Source organism: Pollicipes pollicipes, unplaced genomic scaffold (assembly GCF_011947565.3).
Source record: "Pollicipes pollicipes isolate AB1234 unplaced genomic scaffold, Ppol_2.1 Scaffold_3447;HRSCAF=4054_pilon_pilon_pilon, whole genome shotgun sequence".
Taxonomy (NCBI): Eukaryota; Metazoa; Arthropoda; class Thecostraca; order Pollicipedomorpha; family Pollicipedidae; genus Pollicipes; species Pollicipes pollicipes.
The window spans coordinates 34438431-34458090 of NW_023596297.1; the positions used below are offsets into that span (position 1 = coordinate 34438431).

The window sequence follows — 19660 nt, forward strand, 5'->3', positions numbered from 1 at the left end:
GCGGCACAACACGTACGAAAATCTCACAATTTGAGAACCACATGCCGCCCTGTGCCAACTTCCACATTGCCTGACTTACGCACGCTTAGTTCCGCGCAAAGCTAATGCACCATTAACATGGTCCTGAAGTTGTTTACAGCGTCGGAGATCAGGCGGCGGCCCCTCACCAATATGTTTCTCTCGCTCAGCGTGTTGGCAGCGGAAAGGGAACACCCGTATTTTCTGTCGTCTGTCTCGGGAGCGAGGTTTCTGTGAACGTCTCTCAGGCTCCGCTCCCCGACTGTTGTGTCTCACGTCACTTATGTCACCGCCTACTCTGGAATCTCGCGCAACGAATCTGAACGGGAAAATATGAATGCAGCTAACAATGAGTCATTAACCATGGCCCCTTTTTGATACAGTGTCTCTGACGAGGCTAGACGCCTCGCGAATCACACGCGTGACAACTACGCTCACGATAAGCAAAGGATAGATGGCACATGTGACTTGGCTATTCGCCTCGCGAAACATACGCGTGACAATTACGCTCACGATAAACAAAGGATAGATGGCCCATCACACTCATCACATCCCTCTCATCTTTCAGTCCTGAGCTGGAGATTGAAAGGGTAAAGCGAGGATGTCTCAGCTTCTCACATGCAAGTCAAGTCGGGGTGACCGTGGGGATACTGGTTTTATATTCGTATCCAGTCAGTCGGCGTCACAAATGAGTTCAGCATGACATGAAAGGCGACGACGACCAGCGTCGACAAACCGGACTTCTCCGAAAGCTGACGAACCCACGGCTGAAGTTTCTCAGTATTTACTTAGACTCGCTGCGCAGCATGATAGCTGCAGATAGACATGACACCGACAGACCCGGAGGATGCCGCAGCGATGGAACTCTGCTTACGTTCCTTGTTTATCCGCCACTGGTGCAGGGTTCTTGGATCCAATCCACTGCAATGGCAGATGTGAGAACCCTGCACATTTGAAGCTTCCTGGATGTATGGTCACCCTTCAGTAGTTGACTATTGATTCACTTAAAAGGAGTGCCACACATTTCTATGGTGGTTTTGAACTGAAATGGCCATCTTGGAGATCGTTCGGTGCAGTTCAGTACCATGCCCTTCTTAAGACCTAAACCCCTTTAGTTTCTGAGCTACACGCCCTCGAAGGTGAGGAGACTTTTCGGGGAGAATTATTGAAGGGGAACCTGGCATTCATGACATTCATGGCGTTATAAAAACGTCATTGAAATCCTGCCATTCCATAAGCCATGTGGTGATCAACGTCAAGTCAAATAGAATGGTCGAGTCGTTCATATCATATCATATCTCAATCAATGATGCGCAAGATACGATGACACAAACAAGTAATTACCTATCCAGGAACGTGTTTACCACGCGGAGAAATTTTGTTGTCTGGAGCAGTATTTTCCACATTAGGATATTCCGATTGGTATAATCGACCTTCTTCCGTCATATCTGGTGCTCGCTTAAATGTGTTCACGTGTGGAACATTCCCTTCAATGCTGCTTTAATTATCCACCACCATGAGTTTTTGAGCCTCACAGACTTGACTTTACCTGTCGGCGCTGTAACGTCAGCGCTCAATGGCGGCTGAAATTGGCGTGAAATTTGAAATATATTTTGAATTTTTCTGTTGTACCTATCTCAAGCCATGTTGAAGAAAATTTGCGGTACAAGTTCTGTCGTCAATTTTCTATCGTACCTCTCTGCAACCGGTCTTGACTGGCTACGTACCAGAACCTTTGCAATTAAGTTCAGATTTTGATCATAAATGACGATTCTATTTTCTTTGCGATCTATGTTTTCGATCATCATACATTGATAACCATTGCACGCTGCCTTTAACATGTTGTTAAAGTTGCGAAGCATCAGTTTCTTTGCAATCTTATCAGACAGACCGATTATTATAGTATCGTTGTGCTCGACTGTCTCATATACTAAAGAATAGGTAGATCAGGTGATATCCTGATGTGATGCCTGATATGCTTTGCTTTTTACTGAGGAGCATTGACTGGACGCTTTCTTTTAAAATATCATTCTGTGGGCCTTAAGGTCAAAAGGCTTTAAAACTTTCCTTTGATTTGTGTTTCTCTCTCTTTTCTTTCTTCTCTCTTCTCTCTCTCTCTCTCTCTCTCTCTCTCTCTCTCTCTCTCTCTCTCTCTCTCTCTCTCTCTCTCTCTCCTCTCTCTCTCTCTCTCTCTCTCTCTCTCTCTCTCTCTATCTCTCCTCTCTCTCTCTCTCTCTCTCTCTTCTCTCTCTCTCTCTCTCTTCTCTCTCTCTACGAAGCCGTGAGCGTGAGTAGCGGCACGTGCCCATTTTTGGTGGGGGACATTAGCCATGGGCGACCTAGATCAGCTCCATACTCTGGAGCTTCTCGTTTAAAACTCCCAAATTTTTGCATGCATTATGGTCAAACTGTATTCACTTATTTCTTCGCTGATCCGTTTTGACCATCATAATTTTTGGCATGCGTTGCAGACAAACAGAATTTATATACCAATGCGGTATTTTAGTGTTGGTGGAAGCACTGTTATGCACGGTTAAAACATACGTTTCTGCAAGTCGGTGACCATTCAGCTGCGGTAGACAAACAAGTAAGAGAAAGGGCATTCAAACGATTCCGAAGCTTGAACAGTCATACTACATAATTACCATAACAATACTAGCATTGAAATTACAGTCAAGTCGAGAAGGTAATTTGAAAAAGAGGCTGCAAACCTGAAAAGGCTTGGGCATTGCTGATTTGTTTCGGTAGCCTGGTAATGTGGGAGTCCAGTCCCGGTCCAGGCTCGCAGGCTTTTTGCCATAATTTGCACGCTTTAATAAATGACGCATGCTAGCTTCTTTGTTGCCTAGGTATTGACTTGCCTGGTCAGCTATTGAGGACAACACATTTCATTCGACCTGTCTTTCGTGCGCCTGAGAAAACCATCGAGCGTTCTCTTCGCTCGCTCTGTGAATGATCCACTGACCTGACAAGTGACCCGCGCGGCACGAGACAATACGTCGCTATTGTCACGCGGTGTCTGTCGTGACGATTGCCACGCACCGCAAACAATGCGATAGCCGTATGATGAACATAAAAAGTATATGTTGCCTGGCACGCACACCGGTGGCAAAGACACGCTTAGAAGCACGGTCATTTGAATTTCAGTGTTTGTGCCTCATTTCGGTGCAGAAGTGCTTGCAGAAACGTCTCCACAAAAGCTCAGCAAACCCCTTGGTTCCCACGTTCAGCGTTCTGTATGATATTTGTTATGCCTTTGCTCGCTTTGCTAGAAAGTCTACAAATACATGGGACGTCTCGAGTCCCTGGGGATGTTTTGGTGACAGTCCCCATGTTCTGGAAGTTGTGGGAGACGCGACCCCGATGTCCATTATGGTGTTGCCGCGCTTGTCCGAAAATATTTGCCATCATTGCCTCTGCGCGGTTGCAGGCCATTTCCAATCATAAACGAAGCGGGAAAATGCTGAGGAAAATACGCCGTTAAAGCAAGCATGTCATGAAAGCAATTCACGCTCGTCATCTGTGCTTGATATCGTAAAAAAACATCAGTCGGGACCTTACTGCTACGCGATGGGTCGCGTTCCAGGAACGCTAAGATGGTGCTTTACGATCTAAACCGATTCCGACTATCCTTGCTCAGGAAGCTGGAGAGATGGGGCGGGCTCGGCACGGCGACCAGCGTCTCCCCGCCGTGGCGAGCACCAGGTGACAGGCTCGTGAAGTGTGTGCAATCCATACGAATATCCTGAGGCGGGCGCTCCTACTTCATCAGTGTAGGATACAGAACATGGTTGACGTGTCTTGTGTTTGCTACAGGAGATGGATCACATGCATTCTGTAGGATACGGAAGATGGGTTATATGTCTTCTGAAGGATGCAGAAGATGGGCCGCATGCCTTCGCCCACGACGAACGCTGCCTTAAACTGTCACTCATTTCAGCGATGTCAGCAATCGCTCAACACCAAGTTGCTCTGACTCTGTAAACAAATCGCGCCTGGATGGCGTGACGTGCGAAACGCACGCTTCAAAATGAAAGTGTAGATGTGCCCAGGACTAAAGTAGCGTGAAAAATTGGCCCAGCGGCCCAGCGGCTCAGCGGCTGCACATATCTGTGCAGGGCCTCGAGTGATTGTTAACGTCTCGGTGCAGCGGATTTTCAAGAGAAGTGACGAGCATCACGCCAACCAACGACGCCCCATAATTCAGCATCAAAGTGACTGAACGTATGCTTTGCACATTCAGCGTACTGATATTCCATCAAGACGGTGGCCCGACCAAATGTCGCACCGATGTCTGTCTGTCTGTCTGTCTGTCTGTCTGTCTGTCTGCTGTCTGTCTGTTTGTCTGTTTGTCTGTTGTCTGTCTGCTGCCTGCCTGCCTGCCTGCCTGCCTGCCCTGCCTGGCCTGCCTGCCTGTCTGTCTGTGTTTGTCTGTCTGTCTGTCCCTGCCTGTCTGTCTGTCTGTCTGAGCAGGCGTGTTGTGCGACGTACCGGACCTAGCCGGCTAGACCGAACGTCATTAAACTTCAGATCGGCGGACAGGCTACGGCGCCAGTCTTGGGCCGATTCTAGCCGGACGCACCACGCCCTGCAGTGCCCCCCGCGCGGCTGCAAAGCCTAGCTGTCACGGGTGCAGGCCCAGCGGGCTGCCGTGTGGGTCCGTTCGCCGACGGGACTATGGTCACTGATGAGAGCCACGATCCTTTTTGGATTCCTCTGCAAGCGTTGACGGGCGGACGGACCCATGCGACAGACCCGTCTGGCACGTGTGTCGTTTGGCCTAGGGTTCGTCTGTGTCGCCGACGCGTCGAGCTGCAACAGCCGAATTTGGCCAATGAGGCAGGGGTCACTGGGGAATCTGGTGCCGTTAAAAGTTAAGGGTCGTTGGTTCGAACTGGGCGTCTGGCGCTTGCACTTATTTTGCGCCCTTATATGCTAAGTAGCTTCTAACTCGTGCCTAAGCTGTGGGATGGTCGTGCTCCCACTGTCTTAAGATGACACATTGGTGGCTCGCCCCTTTAGGGAGGTTTCATCAGGTGCAGTAGGCCAGCGCGCCCATGCCGCACTTACAACTGACTGGTGCCCATATACCAGGGCGTTGGTAGATAGTGCCCCACGGGCCTGTCGAGGATTTGAACTTCACCGATTTGCTTAATTTTCCCGAATACGTTCAACCTTAAGATTTGAATCAAGCCACAGATTTGCTGCCTCGCATATTTGATGGACCGCAAAAAAAACGGAAGGAGCTGACGCTGCCAAGCTTGTCAGAGTGCCTAATGTTCACGAGTATGTCAGCGGGCACGTTATTATAATCACGTTTGGTGTTAGTGGCGTAAGCCACAATAATGCTTATTATCCTGTTAGGTTATGCGGCTGGATAGTAAGGTGTTCGCATCACCCGGGACCCAGCCGGGCCGGTTTTCCCGGGCAGGTTCAACATCATACCTGTCATTTTGTGATCAGCGATGGTATGACTAGATTCTTTCCAAAACCGTTCTTTTTGTAGGGATCGATCGAAGAGATCTGTCTATATCTGAAATCAAGAGATCTTAAGACATTCTGTCCACACAACAAGAAACATATCGGTGATCGTGAACATAAGTGAACACCTGTTTTCATTCACCACGTACTGGTAGCAATCATGTGCTACGTAACAAACATGGCAGGATTTCAGATCTAATAGGTGGGACCCATCAGACACCTACGAGAGCTCGCCCCGCTTGTTACATACCTCCACTGAACCTGTCAGGGGCGCACCCTGTGTTAAACTTGGCTCCGCTTTGCGCGAGCCGTCAAGGAAAATTAGTTTTTTTTCGCATGACTTGTTGGCCGAACTTATAACAGTACATGCTATGACAGTGAGGTCACATTTCTGCTTGTTCTCACTCCCGGAATATAAATAAAGATCATGGGATCCTCTGATATATCCTTCGCTGTTTGCTGATTTCATGCGATTCATTTCCAAGGCTATCCAATTTTGTGTGTGGTTTAGGGTACGGGTGCTGAATAAGAGACTGGAAGCTTGCAAACTACACGTCTTTACCCAGATATCGGCATAGTTCCAGGATTCATTACTTAGCGGGCGTGACCCGGAGAGCCCATCTGGACAATACTTTCAGCTGGACAATAACAATGCTCAACTATAAAATGCTGGACCTTTCGGCTGTGAAAATAGGGATAAGAGGTATACTTGCCTTTATAATGCATGTCAACCGTCCACACAAAAGTGAGGCGAAGTGTGTGCAATAGTGTGTGCTTCTTATATGACAAAAGCACCATTGGTATCTCATAAAAGATTCGCAGCTGCGCGCTGGACGTTATCTGATGAGTCCGTACACGGCCGGATGGTGAGGTTGAATCCGGACACGGCCGGATGATGAGGTTGAATCCGGACACGGCCGGATGGTGAGGTTGAATCCGGACACGGCCGGATGATGAGCTTTACCAACCACTGTCAGGTGTACCTCCTGATAAAAACGTGTCCGGATTAGCAGTTGATGCCTGCCAGAACGCTTCAAATGCAATGAACGAATATTGCTGACTGTTAAAACAAGACAAGCTCAATACACGAAGGTCAAGATAATAAGATCAATGTCAAGATCAGGATTTTTGTATAGGCCTTCGGTCTCTGCTGTTTATATGATTATTACGCACATATTTACATAATGCTATATTATGATGATAAATGTATCATTCGTGTTAGGCTGTGCCTATTTACTTATATATATATATATATATATATATATATATATATATATATATATATATATATATGTATATATAAATATGATATGGAATTGCAGCCGGTTGGTACTGCCATGAGGTATAACATGGAGTTGCCACTGATATAAGGCACGCCGCCTTAGATGGCGTATGGTAAAACAAAGCCCGCGGCTCTGATCGTGATGCATGTTCATACAGGTGGTAACTTGAGAGCTGAGCGAGTGAATTGTTATCACCAGGTGATATCACTGTCGGAATCAGCGTCACATTGCCAGTTGCAAGCTGTCACAGCTAGCGAGAGCCGTCATCACGGCTCCGCAACACCTAGCAAATGGTGCGAGTGCTGAGCGCACGGTGAGCCCGCCTAGGCTCGTCTTCCCAAACAAGTTTTTTATCTTCTCGGAGGCGAAGCCAACGGCGGTCCTCTCACAGGCTTTCACGCCGCACAAACAAGTCGTGGCCATTATTGGGCCAGCGTTGGAGGGGGGCCTTACTTAGTTGGGGTAGTGCGAAGCTAGAGTTCTTGAAATACTTGGAATGGATTTACAAGTAAAGATGCTTAATGCTCGTTCCCGTCGCAACTCCGAGCCATGCACAGCCAAACTCTGCCTTACCGTTTTTAAAATCTGAGTCTATCAGATGCACACCTTGAAATATCCCACCAATGGCTTTTGGAAAACAAGGGCACATTAGCTCCTTTTCATGGAATAAGAAATGAGCGATATAACTGCACACGCAATTACAACTAAAAGGGGCCTAATAACAACATCCCATTCAATTAATAAGCACCCACTCAATAAGTAAGTACATTTTAGTATACATTCTACGACACGTACCCGAATAATGACCCCAAAATTCACCATGCACTACTAGCTCGCACATATTTCATCTTGTAACATTCGGACTAAAAATAAATTACAAGGCCGACGAAATCGACTGGGCAGAATTAGAGCAAAACGTTCTCTTACCTTCCAAATACGACTTATTTTGTACAGAGACAGAGCGTATGGTAAAGCGGTGTAATGACGATCACGAACGGCAAACATCACACAAAAAGAGTGGGGCGTCTATAATGTTACCAAACTACGAATGCATGAGACACCCAAAGAGAATGCTCATATCGTCTGCAATCTACGTTCGTCGTTTTAAAGTGGCCACGAACCAGGGAGTGACCGCCAGGATCCTAGCTATTAAGGGACAGATGACGGCTTTTCAGCCAAACGTTCGTGTAATAATTGGCCTTCAGGAAACAAATGAGCTTTGCATCAATCCAAAAAAGATCCAAAACGTCGAGCCTGCCGCGAAAGTATACGGAGCATTGTCTGCCTTGAAGTTAGCACATCTTCTCCTTTGACAAAATTGCTAAATACACTCATTGCTTAAGGCTGTCTGCTTATTGATAGGGGACGGATCAATATAAGCATGTGTTGGAGACAGGTCGCATACAATTACTGTGTCGCGTCGTTAGTACACACGTGTATGACATGATGCGTCGTACCCCAATGCATGAGGCTACTGTTATACACAGAAACACACAATGCATCTTGTTTCAATAACTTGAGGTTTTTAGAACTTCAAGCCTGAAACTGTGAGCGATAAAGTCAGCTGGAAAATGTCATAGGGTGAAAGCAAAAGCAACCAAAAATCTATCGATTATTTTTTACTGGTAATCGTTCCCTCTCGTGTTTACAAGCTGACATCTAAAATACTCTTTGCCAATAAAATATGGTTATCCATGCGACGTCTTGGTGAATGCCGGGCAAGTGACGGCAACGGCTAACGTTGTTAGCTGTTGGCATCTTCCTATCCCCGCAGAACCGCCTCCTCGACAACGCCCCCTCCCCTCCCGTTGATGTCATGGATTGCTAGAAGTCCAAATGGTTTATAAGCCACACCCCGTGCAGTTACCTGTTGCTGGTGCGAAGGCTCACTGGGGTTCACCACCGATGGTGACCATTGTTCCGAGCGCCTCCGCCGCGCACGTGGTTCGCTTCCGGCACCAGTTCGGTCCACAACCCACCGAACGTCCCGCCAAACGTGTGGCACCAGTCTCCGACGTCACCGGAGCACTTCTCAGCGCCGCCCCACGCCGCGCGGGCGCCTGAGACCGACGCCAGCGCCGGTGCCCGCCGATGACGCCGGCGCGATGACGGCCGGCGGTGACGACGTCCGCCCGACGCGGCGTCAGCGCGCGACTGGCCGGGCGCCGGCACCGCGGCCCGCCCCGGCGCGGCGGCGGGGCACCGCCGGCCGTCATCGATCGAAACGGCCCGCGGAACCGGCGCAATTCGATGGGGCTGGGCCACCCGACATTGCCGCCGGTAGGGCGCGCTTGCACGTGCGTTGGGGAGGTGAGAGTACGGGGGGGGGGGGGGGAGGAGGGGCGGGGGGGGGGGGCGGAGGCTGCGGAGGGAGGGGATGCCAGGATCAGAGGGTAACGGTTAGTAACACTGTCAGCTCGTCGGGAGCTGACGGTCGTCGCGACGCGTCGATCCTTGAGCTGACAGCGCCGCGGGGCCGCCGCTTCACGCGCGTGACTGTGGAGGGGAGGGGGGCCCTGCGCCACTGAGGCGCGCGTCGCAGCGATTTAGTGATGACGAGAGGTCGGCAGCACGTTGACTAAAACTTAAATGCTGTCCCAGTCGCAGGCATGAGATAACCCGTGACCTCAGTGGTCAGGCATTTCACCGCGACATCAGGTGTGACCTCGACAGTGATGACGACTTTTTCGAGGACTAGCGTACTCCTCTATTTCTAAAACTGAGGAAGAGTATACGGCATCGAACATCCGGCTTCATCATATCCGGCTTAACAAAAGTGAAAAATCAGGTAAATCAGTCAAGCACGCTGACAGTCCCACAAATACGAGGCCTAATTAGCCAACGAATGCAGCATAAAACTGGAAGGTGTGACCAGAAACAGCGGGCGAAGTCAGTGCCGAGATCAACATCCTATTTAGTGCAGTAGCGCACCTGCTGAAACTCCACATCCCTGCGTGGGTGTGAGGTCTTGGCATGCACACCCGACGGTTCTGGTGAGTACGGTGCTCTCTTGTCAGGGTAAACATTATATTTATTGGCAAAATATGGTTCACAAACTGAAAGATACCACAACGGGGTTTAAAACACGCTCTGGAAGAACGAATTTCGAATCTGGTCAGAAGTTTCTGCACTATACAGTTCACCTAAGCGCCTGCGATATTCTGTCACGTAGATCATGGTTTTCGGACCTGGCTGAGCCTTTCAATACCACAGTTCAGCTGAGACAGGCAGTCAATTCGGACCTGATTGAGCCTTTCAACACCACAGTTCAGCTGAGACAGGCAGTCAATATATCATATCTACATTGAACAGAAAATTGCATTGTCAGCCGATCTTATCAACACTTCGCCTGGGGAGCTGCTCCCCAGAAAAGAGATTAGATACATCGCATGTAAATAACGTTCTTGTGCTACGAATGCTGTCTCAGAAGCTTTTCTTATATCATAAAGAGCTTGAGCCATCATACATTTGTAATCAATAGTGCTTTTCAAATAGGTGTGCAAAAGAAATAAAAACTATGATGAATAACTCAAAAAGGTTCATACATTCCCACATAGCAAAAGATAGCTAGGCGCAATGCAGCTAAAAAAACAAAACAAAAACGAAAGGCCACGATACATGGGCTTTGCACGCAAAGGTGGCATGTACAATGTCGGCAGAATTGCAAGTGATACATGTATTCAGAACTTTCATTTTCATATGGTGCACCGAAAAGCCCCAACAAAGCATGGTTTATAGAGGTGTTTGACTGCAACGTGATACTGTGGTGGTTGATGTAACACTGAGCTTTGACAAGAGCCAGTGGATATTTCCCAATTTATAAACAACGAGGGGCGTGAAATTTTTTTATAGCATCAGTCTGGCAGGCGATTTAAAAGGCGTATGAAGTGAAACCTCTTCCTAAAACAAAGTTATACGAGGACAAACCTGCTATGAATTGAAGCATAAAGAGAGCAGCATACCCCGGAATGACGTCATACAACAAAGAGATGGATGAGTGAGACTTATACTGGAGGCAATGCCCACACAACCTTAAAATTATGGCGCAGAGCGCCCGCATACCATGAACATTACGCTACTTAAGCAGATCCACAGCATTCTAACACCTCCATATGCATCCATGGATCACGAACACGCATACTTACACCAACCTGTCTGCATCCACGTCTTCTCGCACGCACCACTGGCAGCAGACAGTGCTGTGTGTGTATGCGGAAGGAAGTGGAAGTGACTCTCGCTGTAAAACGAGCGGGCAGCGGCCGGCATCATGAGTCCGGTCTGGACCGTGTCGTAGGTATTAAGTAAAGCGTGGGAATATGAGGTCGCGTGCTAGTATGACTAATGATGTGTGCTGACGAGACAGGTGAAATTGGTCGTGCCTTACCGGTAATTTTGTGGGGCCATTTATGTAAGCGCTACCTTCGTGTGATGATTGGCCAACAAATTGCTTCGTTTGAAAAAAAGATAATTCGGAGCGCCACCAGCGAGCAGTTAGGCTGGAACGCACTGGCTAGGCCTTCGGAATTATCACAATTCAGTACTTAACACAGAGGGCAGAAGTTGCGATGTTTGCAGAGCTCGCCAGAGGACGTCCAAAAGAGCTTGCCTCTCATGCACGACGCACGTCGGATTTGCAGGCACTGAGGATTTCACGTTGAAATTATTATTTCAACTTGCTTCAGAAACCAAGATACGATGCTGAACCTAAAGTAGAACCAATGCGATTACAAGTGTTCTAATTGCACGGCCAAGAATGGCATGCCGCGCATGAATGAATGCAGTCAGCGCGCCAGAGCAGCGTCCTTAAAAACTTGATAGCTTCGCCATCCCATGTGAAAATTGATGAAAATGGCGCTGAAGCTCTTAACTTCACTAGAAGATTTGTTGTTTAGCGAATTCCACGTTGATAACCGAAATGCCAAGCAAATATGTGCGGTCACCATGGATGAAGTTTCCAGCTTTCTCTGCGTCAGACTTCAAAATGTTTGTTTAAAGCCATCGATCCTCAGTAGAGAGGTGAACTCCAGACGCATGGCCGCCTCGTGAAGTCGCAATCTGAGATCCCTTCGCGAAAAACAGAGTACACCAACGGTCTCAGGGTGGGACCCTGGAGCGCTTCCATGTTGTTTGCGAGTGGTCACGAATCGGTCTGGAAGTCATCGCGAAAACTGACAATCTGTGTCTGTCCCTGGACCTGAGAGCAACACCAAGGTTTGGAGTTTCTGTGCAGCTGAAGCCTATGTAAAATGATAAAGTCATGCGTCACATCAAAGCACACAATTGGATCGATCAGACAAATAGCAGAAATCCTCTTGCCAGTACTTCACAAAATCCTAACCCTTACAGACACTAGCGCGGTTTCCTTAGAATGTATGGGACAGAAACTATGCTGCACAGAATACAGGAGTAATCTGTGCCAATTGGTGCGGAGTATGCTACAGTCCGTAAATAAATATTTTCAGGCTGCCTGCTCCAGGCACAGTCCGCAGTCGCACACTTTCCAATGGAGCTGCTGTGCGGTGCCGCGGGGGCGCGGACGACGCCTCTCTACGGCCCGCCGGGTTTTCCGGTCCATCGAGCCGGCCGATGACAAGTCGGCGCCATCCATGGAGACAAACGACGCTCGTCTCAGCGTGCCAATGGTTTGAGCTCCCGGGAAGTGGGCAGGCGGCGGATGAATGCCACGGACCCCTGCGGAACAAACTTCCTTATTTCGCGCTCTCGTGGGATGGCTTCATCTGAAACCAACGGGCCGAACAAGTTACCGCGCGCAGCATACCTGCTTTGATTGAAAATGTGGCGTGATTTACGGATGCATTTTCAAGCACGTGAATGAGCGGCGAGGATTGACAGAAGGTATGATGGAGGGATTGTAAGTGTTCCCAGATCTTGAAATCTTGCAGGCCTCGATCTATGAATCTGTTTATTTGAATCTTTTCCGCTCTTCCATGCGATTCTATAAGCAATCCCATGGTCTACACGATGCTATGTACATCCAAAATGTAGATGCCTATAGCATCGTTAGCATTATCCAGGGAGGCAAACTTAAACTCATTGAAATGTTAGCACAGGTAAAATAGCGTGACTAGATGCTGCGTAGTAAGAGGAGGCAAATTCCCATTATGATGGTTCGATTCCTAGCCAGAGTACATTTGGCAGCGCTCAAGTTTCTGTGCGCATGACGATTGTTTGTGCATGCGTGGCTTAAAGGGAGGCTCCACGATTGTATGAGGTCTGGAACTGAAATAGCCATCTTGAAGATCACTCGGCGCAGCTCACAGCCTTACCCTTCTCAAGACCTAAACACCTCTAGCTTTTGATCTACACGCCCGCGAAGATGTGCAGACTATTTCGGAGCGACTTTTTCAAGGTCACCCGGCGATCAATGCCGATAAAAATATAATCGTCGAATTGTTCTTATCTGGCGTTTGTAAACACGATTTCCAGACATAACGGCTGTCAATCGGCTTTCAATCAATGTTGTGCAAGGTGCGATGACTTATTCACGAGTTTATTTACTAAACAGAGAAACTGTGTCAGCTAGAGCGGTCCTTTCCACCTGAAAGCATACCAATAACCATAAGTGGGCTTATTTCATCATATCTAGTGCTTGCTTCAATATCTTCAAATGTGAAACATTTCATTGAAACGGCATGGACCTGTTTGGAAAAATTCGATCGAGTGATTCGACAGGCCACCGCATACAACAGTCAATAGCCAACCCATTTAATGGAAATTCTCCGGCTATAGCAGCCTGGTCCGGTAAAACCAGCCTTTTTTCACCAGCCTGTATCTTTTCAACTACCGATCCTGTATCCATGTGACCTTCAGTAGCGAGTAGCGCAGTTTCAGGATAATATTTGTGGGCTACTCTGCTGCAAGGCAGTATTTTTTTCGGCGTCGCGGCGACATAAGACCGGCGCGGTCTGACGGAGCGCATGGCGGGCAGCCCCACCGACGGGAGAGTGGGTCGATATGCGTGGCCGAACGCGGCACCCGAGGCGCCGACCACCGATAAGCCCGTTTAGGACCGTTTGGGTCTGTTTTGGGGCGTTGTAAAGGTCGATGTCAGGATTCCACAGCCACAGAACATAAAGCGTAAAATCAGTCGCAAGTTGCGAGCGAACGCACCGTCCACAATGCGCTGGCGACCCCAACGTCATCCAGCCATAGATGCGCAGGAAATAAACCAGGGAAGGGGCCGAAAAATGCCTTTTCCAAAACTGTCCGTGACACGCTGTGTCCGCATGACTTCATGACCGCAGCACACATACATCTACGCGTTGTGGCACACACTGGAAGGGGGATTTACACAGTCGTCGACTCAACAACCGCATTGACACGAACCCTGCTCTGCCAACGGCCGCCGTCGGCTGTCGCGAGCGGGAGGCACCACTTCTGAGCTATTTTAACTCGCACACCGCGGACCGGCGGGCTTTACCGTGTCATCTTTGCTGACATCAAAGACGTCAGTACAATTTAACGTCTATTTCGAACGTTATTGGCCTAGTGGGCGGCGAAGGCCATTTACCGAGAACCGCATTGGTTGAAGTTTAAGCCAGTACGTCACTATAGACCATGCGGTACTCTGTTTCCCCGAGCCACAAGTGTGCTTCGCAAAGATTCACTGCTAAACAGCACAGGGGATAAATCAAAACCATAGTATACCGTTTCGTTGAATTCACACAGGGATTACCTCATGTTCGCATATGTTTGCCCCAAATAGAGTGTTTCAAGGTATTCTAGCTTTTCTTACGCAACAATTGTGCCAGGTTAACGTACTGCAAGCGTTGCAAAACACATGCGTTGGAACAAGCAAGGCAAATGCAGGGCATTTCTTCCATAGTGATGGGCGGAGAGTAGGTATAAGATTTCTCTCGCCGAAGCGGCTACGTCAAATAGAAATTCTGACTGTTTGAAAGAAAAACTGATTTTGCGGATCAAATCAAACGCATCTGATGTCACAAGTGAAAGGTCCAAAAGGTACTTTTTCCTCCCCTTCTATTAACCTCAAACGATAACGCAGCGGACTGCCAATCTGGGATGTCATGCGCATACGACTGTGGCGGACGATGCAACTCTAGCTGTGCGTGTGCGTCATAGATGGCGTTACTCAGCTCACAACACAAGTGGCCGTGGAAACTGCATAGGCGTAAAGCCCGGTCTGGTGAGGCCGTTGTCCCCCGCCAAATTAAGCTATGTCCAATCCTTAAGTTACAGTCATCATAAACACCAGCCATTCGAAATTATCGCTATCGTCGGTTGAAATGGCCTAGCCTTGTCAGGTGTAAAACCAGTCAGTTTTCAAGCAGCAGCATTTTCATATTTATACAACAACACTAATCGTCAAAACGCTTCCACCTGCGAAACTCCAGCAAGAGAGATGTGTCCATGTAATGAGGGCACCAATTTGTCCGGGTTACGAAACACAGCGGGCCGCAGTCACTTATGTTGTGGCGCCACGTTTGCGCGGAACGATTATACACTCACTTGTATTATCTTCGTCCCGCGCTGAAATGGTGTTTAAGAACCTACATTAGACTATCTGGTGAAAAATGAATATGATATATGTATATATATATATATATATATATATATATAGATCTTAGAAAAATTTGCATAATAGGTGCCTGTGCGTACAAAAGTGCACTTCAGTATGACTTTTAATTTATTGCAATGGATGAACAACGCAGATGGATTGCTGTATGACTGTATAAATAAACAGGAACATAGCTCTTGTTGCATCCTACTTTTAACATGACGGTTGCTGATCTTGCTGCATGTGTAACGGGTGTACTTCATGTAATCTTAAGACGTCGGCAAGTCAATGGTAGTAAGGCTATTACTTATGTTGTGAAGTGCGTTTACCATGAACATTATTCACATAGGTAAGGCGGTTAGTAATTACCTGATCCCTTGGAGAAAAACCAAGAGATGGAGATATAGATGGGTTATCTTTTTCGGCAACATGCCTTTATCGAAACAAATAGCGGAAGTGAATTCAAAATTTGAATTAAGTAATTATATAATTAGTTTGAAAACACTACTCGTGGAGCGTTGAAACAAATCAGTCGAATATTAGTACGTTACTCAACAAACCGTGATGAACTAACTAACCATCCACGTTCGGAAGAATCCTGGAAATGTGCAGACCTCCATCTAGACATGGCGAAGATTCGATGGAACAGTTACGGAAAACCTCACGATCACCTCCAGCCGATTGAAGCGATAGAGGTGATCTTTCAACAATGACCCGAAACAACCACTAGCCGCGCCGGACATGCCTAACGCGAGTGCTGTGCTAAAACTGCAGTACATGTCAACGCATTACAAGTCTGCCCCCCAGGCAGGCCCGTTTTGATGATCGAAATATCACCGCAGCGGAGATGCAATAGCCTGAGTACTATCTTTTATGAAACCGTTCTTTGGGACATCACAACTTCATGCAATTCGAGCAGAAGTACACATTTATTCTAGTTATGCCATTACGTCGTCGCCATGTGATGCGATATAAGCTCCTGCGTCAAGCAGTGCAATCAGCAGCGCTCCCAAACGTGCTCTGTGCTGCATCACTGTTGACCGCGTTCGATCTGCCGTCAGCAACGTTTGTCAGCACCAATCACGGCCCAGTATTTGCCTACGTCACGTCACCTGACCACAAGGTCACGCGGCCTACGACGTCACGACCCGGCTGACGATAGTGCCAGGATTTTTTGTGACAGAGGTTGGTAGGGTAGGTATGGATGCATTCCTCAAAAACTTTATAGCGTGAATTGAAAAAACTGAATAGCGTGAAAAACTCCAAATGTATCATAACACCTAACGTGCCATAAGGCCTAACGTATCGTAATCCCTAATGCTGTTAGCATCTAATGTATCACAACTAATATATCATGCTACCTAATGTATCATAACACCTAGTGTATCATAACCGCTAATGTTCGTAACCCCTAACTGAGCTGACGACAGTAGGTTTATCGCACGCGATTCTGACCCGACAGCTGGGCGATACGCAGTCCACAAGTCTACCGAAACACTCGCCAATGCTCCAAAGCCACCGAAGTCACGTTGGAACAGTGCCCGTATTGTCCGGGGCGGTTGAGAAGGTCGGTAAGTTGAGAGCGAGTGGAACACAAAATGTGGGTGTTTGGTCGCAGGGGTTTACTGTGCTGTTACCAGGTGTTATGAAACATTAGTGGTTTGGTACATTAAGCGTTACGATACATTAGTGGTTACACACACAAAGGCTTCCGATAATGATCCGGTTATCATTCCACGCTTTTTATCCCAGGTTGGTAAATTTTAGCCATGTTATACACTGGGGGTATCGCGTTCGAAAATCGGTTGGGGACTCAGCTGAAAACGTTGAACTGATGTGCTCTCAAGACCTGATTTTTACCCGGACTTCGGTCACATTAATTTTCTTCCTCGATGTTAGAATTTAACGAAAGCTTTTTGTAGACTTAAAATTGCTTCCATTCGGAGGAATGACTTCCTATTTCGAGTTAGCAGAAAGCTTGGGGGGGGGGGAGGAGGGATTATCATAAAAATTAAGTCCAATGCCATGCAATGGGTCATTGAAACTGGGCCTAGGCCAACAGCACAGACTGCAGGCACCGGCACCTACTATTCAGCCATGCAAGAAATGTGGCAAGCGTGACTCAGGTTCGGACACTGATAAAACCATTCCTTGCCTTCCAGCTCCCTCACTTTCATCCCACCCTCTACTTCTCTTCATGACTTCTCATACAAGGTGCGCTGCAAACGGATTTTTCAGCAATCCCTAAAATATTCTATTACTCCAATGCACTCCTCAGAGCCCATCGGCTTGGGAAGCACAGTAATGAATGTGACAAGAATGAAGAACGAGTTTCCGAACCGTGCCCAGCCTGCCTTGTCTTCCAGTACTGTATGCGCCAGAAACACCTGCATGGTATGGTAGATTTCAGTGGAAGCTTACATGCGGTCGAAAGGGTTGAAAATCGCCAGCCCTCGCCACCGCCGTCAGCTGATATTAGGGCTACGATGTGTTAGGAGCTATCATACACTAGGTGTTATGACACATTAGGAGCTATGATACATTAAGAGTTGCGATACATTAGAGGTTACGAACATTAGGGGTTATGATACGCCAGACTCTGTAAAGCATTAGTGGTATGATAACTAGGCGATCTGACACACTAGGCGCTGTGATATATTAGGAATTACAATACATTAGGAGTTGTGAAACATTAGGGGTTACATACATTAGGTGATACATTAGGGGTTATGATATATCAGAGGTTATGAACATTGGGCTTTGCGACGCGTTAGGAGTTACGAAAATTAGGGGTTATGGTACATTAGGGCTTACGATACACTAGAAGTTATGACACATTGGCACTTGTGATACATTAGATGTTTCGATCATTAGGTGTTATAGTACATTAGCGGTTACCAACATTAGGTGTTGCGATAATTCCCCCTTCCAAACACCACTACGTGCGTAGTGTGTCATGGTCGGCAGTAAGCCAGGGTTAGTGTGTGGACTGAAGTAAAAGGTAAAAGAAGAAGGGAAAGTTAAGTTAAAAAACTATTCTGCCAGCCCACACATCGACCACTCCGCCACGCACGCACGACGTCACGCATTCCAGCCGACAATCGTGCTGACGACAGATCGAACGAAGCGAGTGTTAACATGGCGGGCGCTGCACCTGTGCAGTGTTTGAAAAGTATTTTTCGGCCAGAGTGGTAGCGAACCTTCGAAAGTACGACCATTGTCAGTACCGTCCGGAGGAAGCTGGGCTGGCTGAGCGTGGATGGGCTCAATCAGCACCGGTTATGTGTATATAAGTATAATCACATGGTCACTGAAGAGCCAGCGCAGCTGGCAGCACTGGTACAAACAACCTGCGCTGCACATGACATTGACATGACGGGCGCTTCGTTTCCTACACGTTCAAACTGAAGCGGATGACGGTCGCTTTTCGTTCAGAGGTACCGCAGCTTAGAACAGGGTCCCCCAGAAGTCAAGCAGGCTCGCGATGCGTGCTCAGTGAAGTGAGCCGGTGTTAAGTTGTCAACTGCAGGATATCTGGGAAAAGGTCAAGGAACATTGTCTTATTCAATGCGCGGAGGATTGCTTATGTTTTGTATCACATGAACTGAAATACTTATGTTTTGTAGATGTTTTTTGGCGTGATGAGAACGTGTGCGTAAACGGATTGCGACATTCACATATATTGTGGACATTCCTTTCTTGTAAATACATACACACACTCACACCCATATCAAAAATTATCTGAGCACATGATGGTAAGTTGCACGCAAATTTCACATTTTAGTATGCAAGAGAGAAGTGCAGCCGCACCCCTTTTGCTTCACAAAACTGCTGCGTTTACAATAAGCTGACGCAAACCGTCAGGCTTCCGTATGTGATTTCTGTGGACACGCACATGAACATAAAAATCATGCAGGTAGTTTAGTTATGATGACGACTTGCACGAAAGTGTACAACAAAATTCGGGCTGTTCACAGAGGCATGCGGCCCTTGCACGAAGTTGCACGACACCCGTGCTTCACAGATTCGACGTTTCATTTACCGTGGCTTAAACTAGGCGCTAGCTGAGTGGCCCGCTTTAGAAGAATTAACTGTCAACGTCCACGCAAGCTGACCACTTAAAACACACGCGTCGTCGTGGAATTATTTGGTGAATCAGCTACCTCTTTTCAAATCGGCATCGACTCAGCCCGTCTTTGTGGATTCAGTTCCGAACGGAATCGATTCCGAAATCGAATTAATTCCTCTGTAATCAAGCTCAACTCTGCTCCATTCCTCCATTGGCTTTCTTCAGAAACAACCGGGCGACCGTCAACTAGGAGAAGGGTCTGCCTAGATG

The 19660-nt window shown here is 47.7% G+C and overlaps 1 protein-coding gene across 1 annotated transcript in view; it reads left to right on the forward strand.

Moving 5' to 3' along the window:
* LOC119092479 (leucine-rich repeat-containing protein 24-like) overlaps nt 1–19660 on the forward strand; it is a gene marked incomplete in the record, with an annotated part of 71287 nt that overhangs the window by 1120 nt on the left and 50507 nt on the right.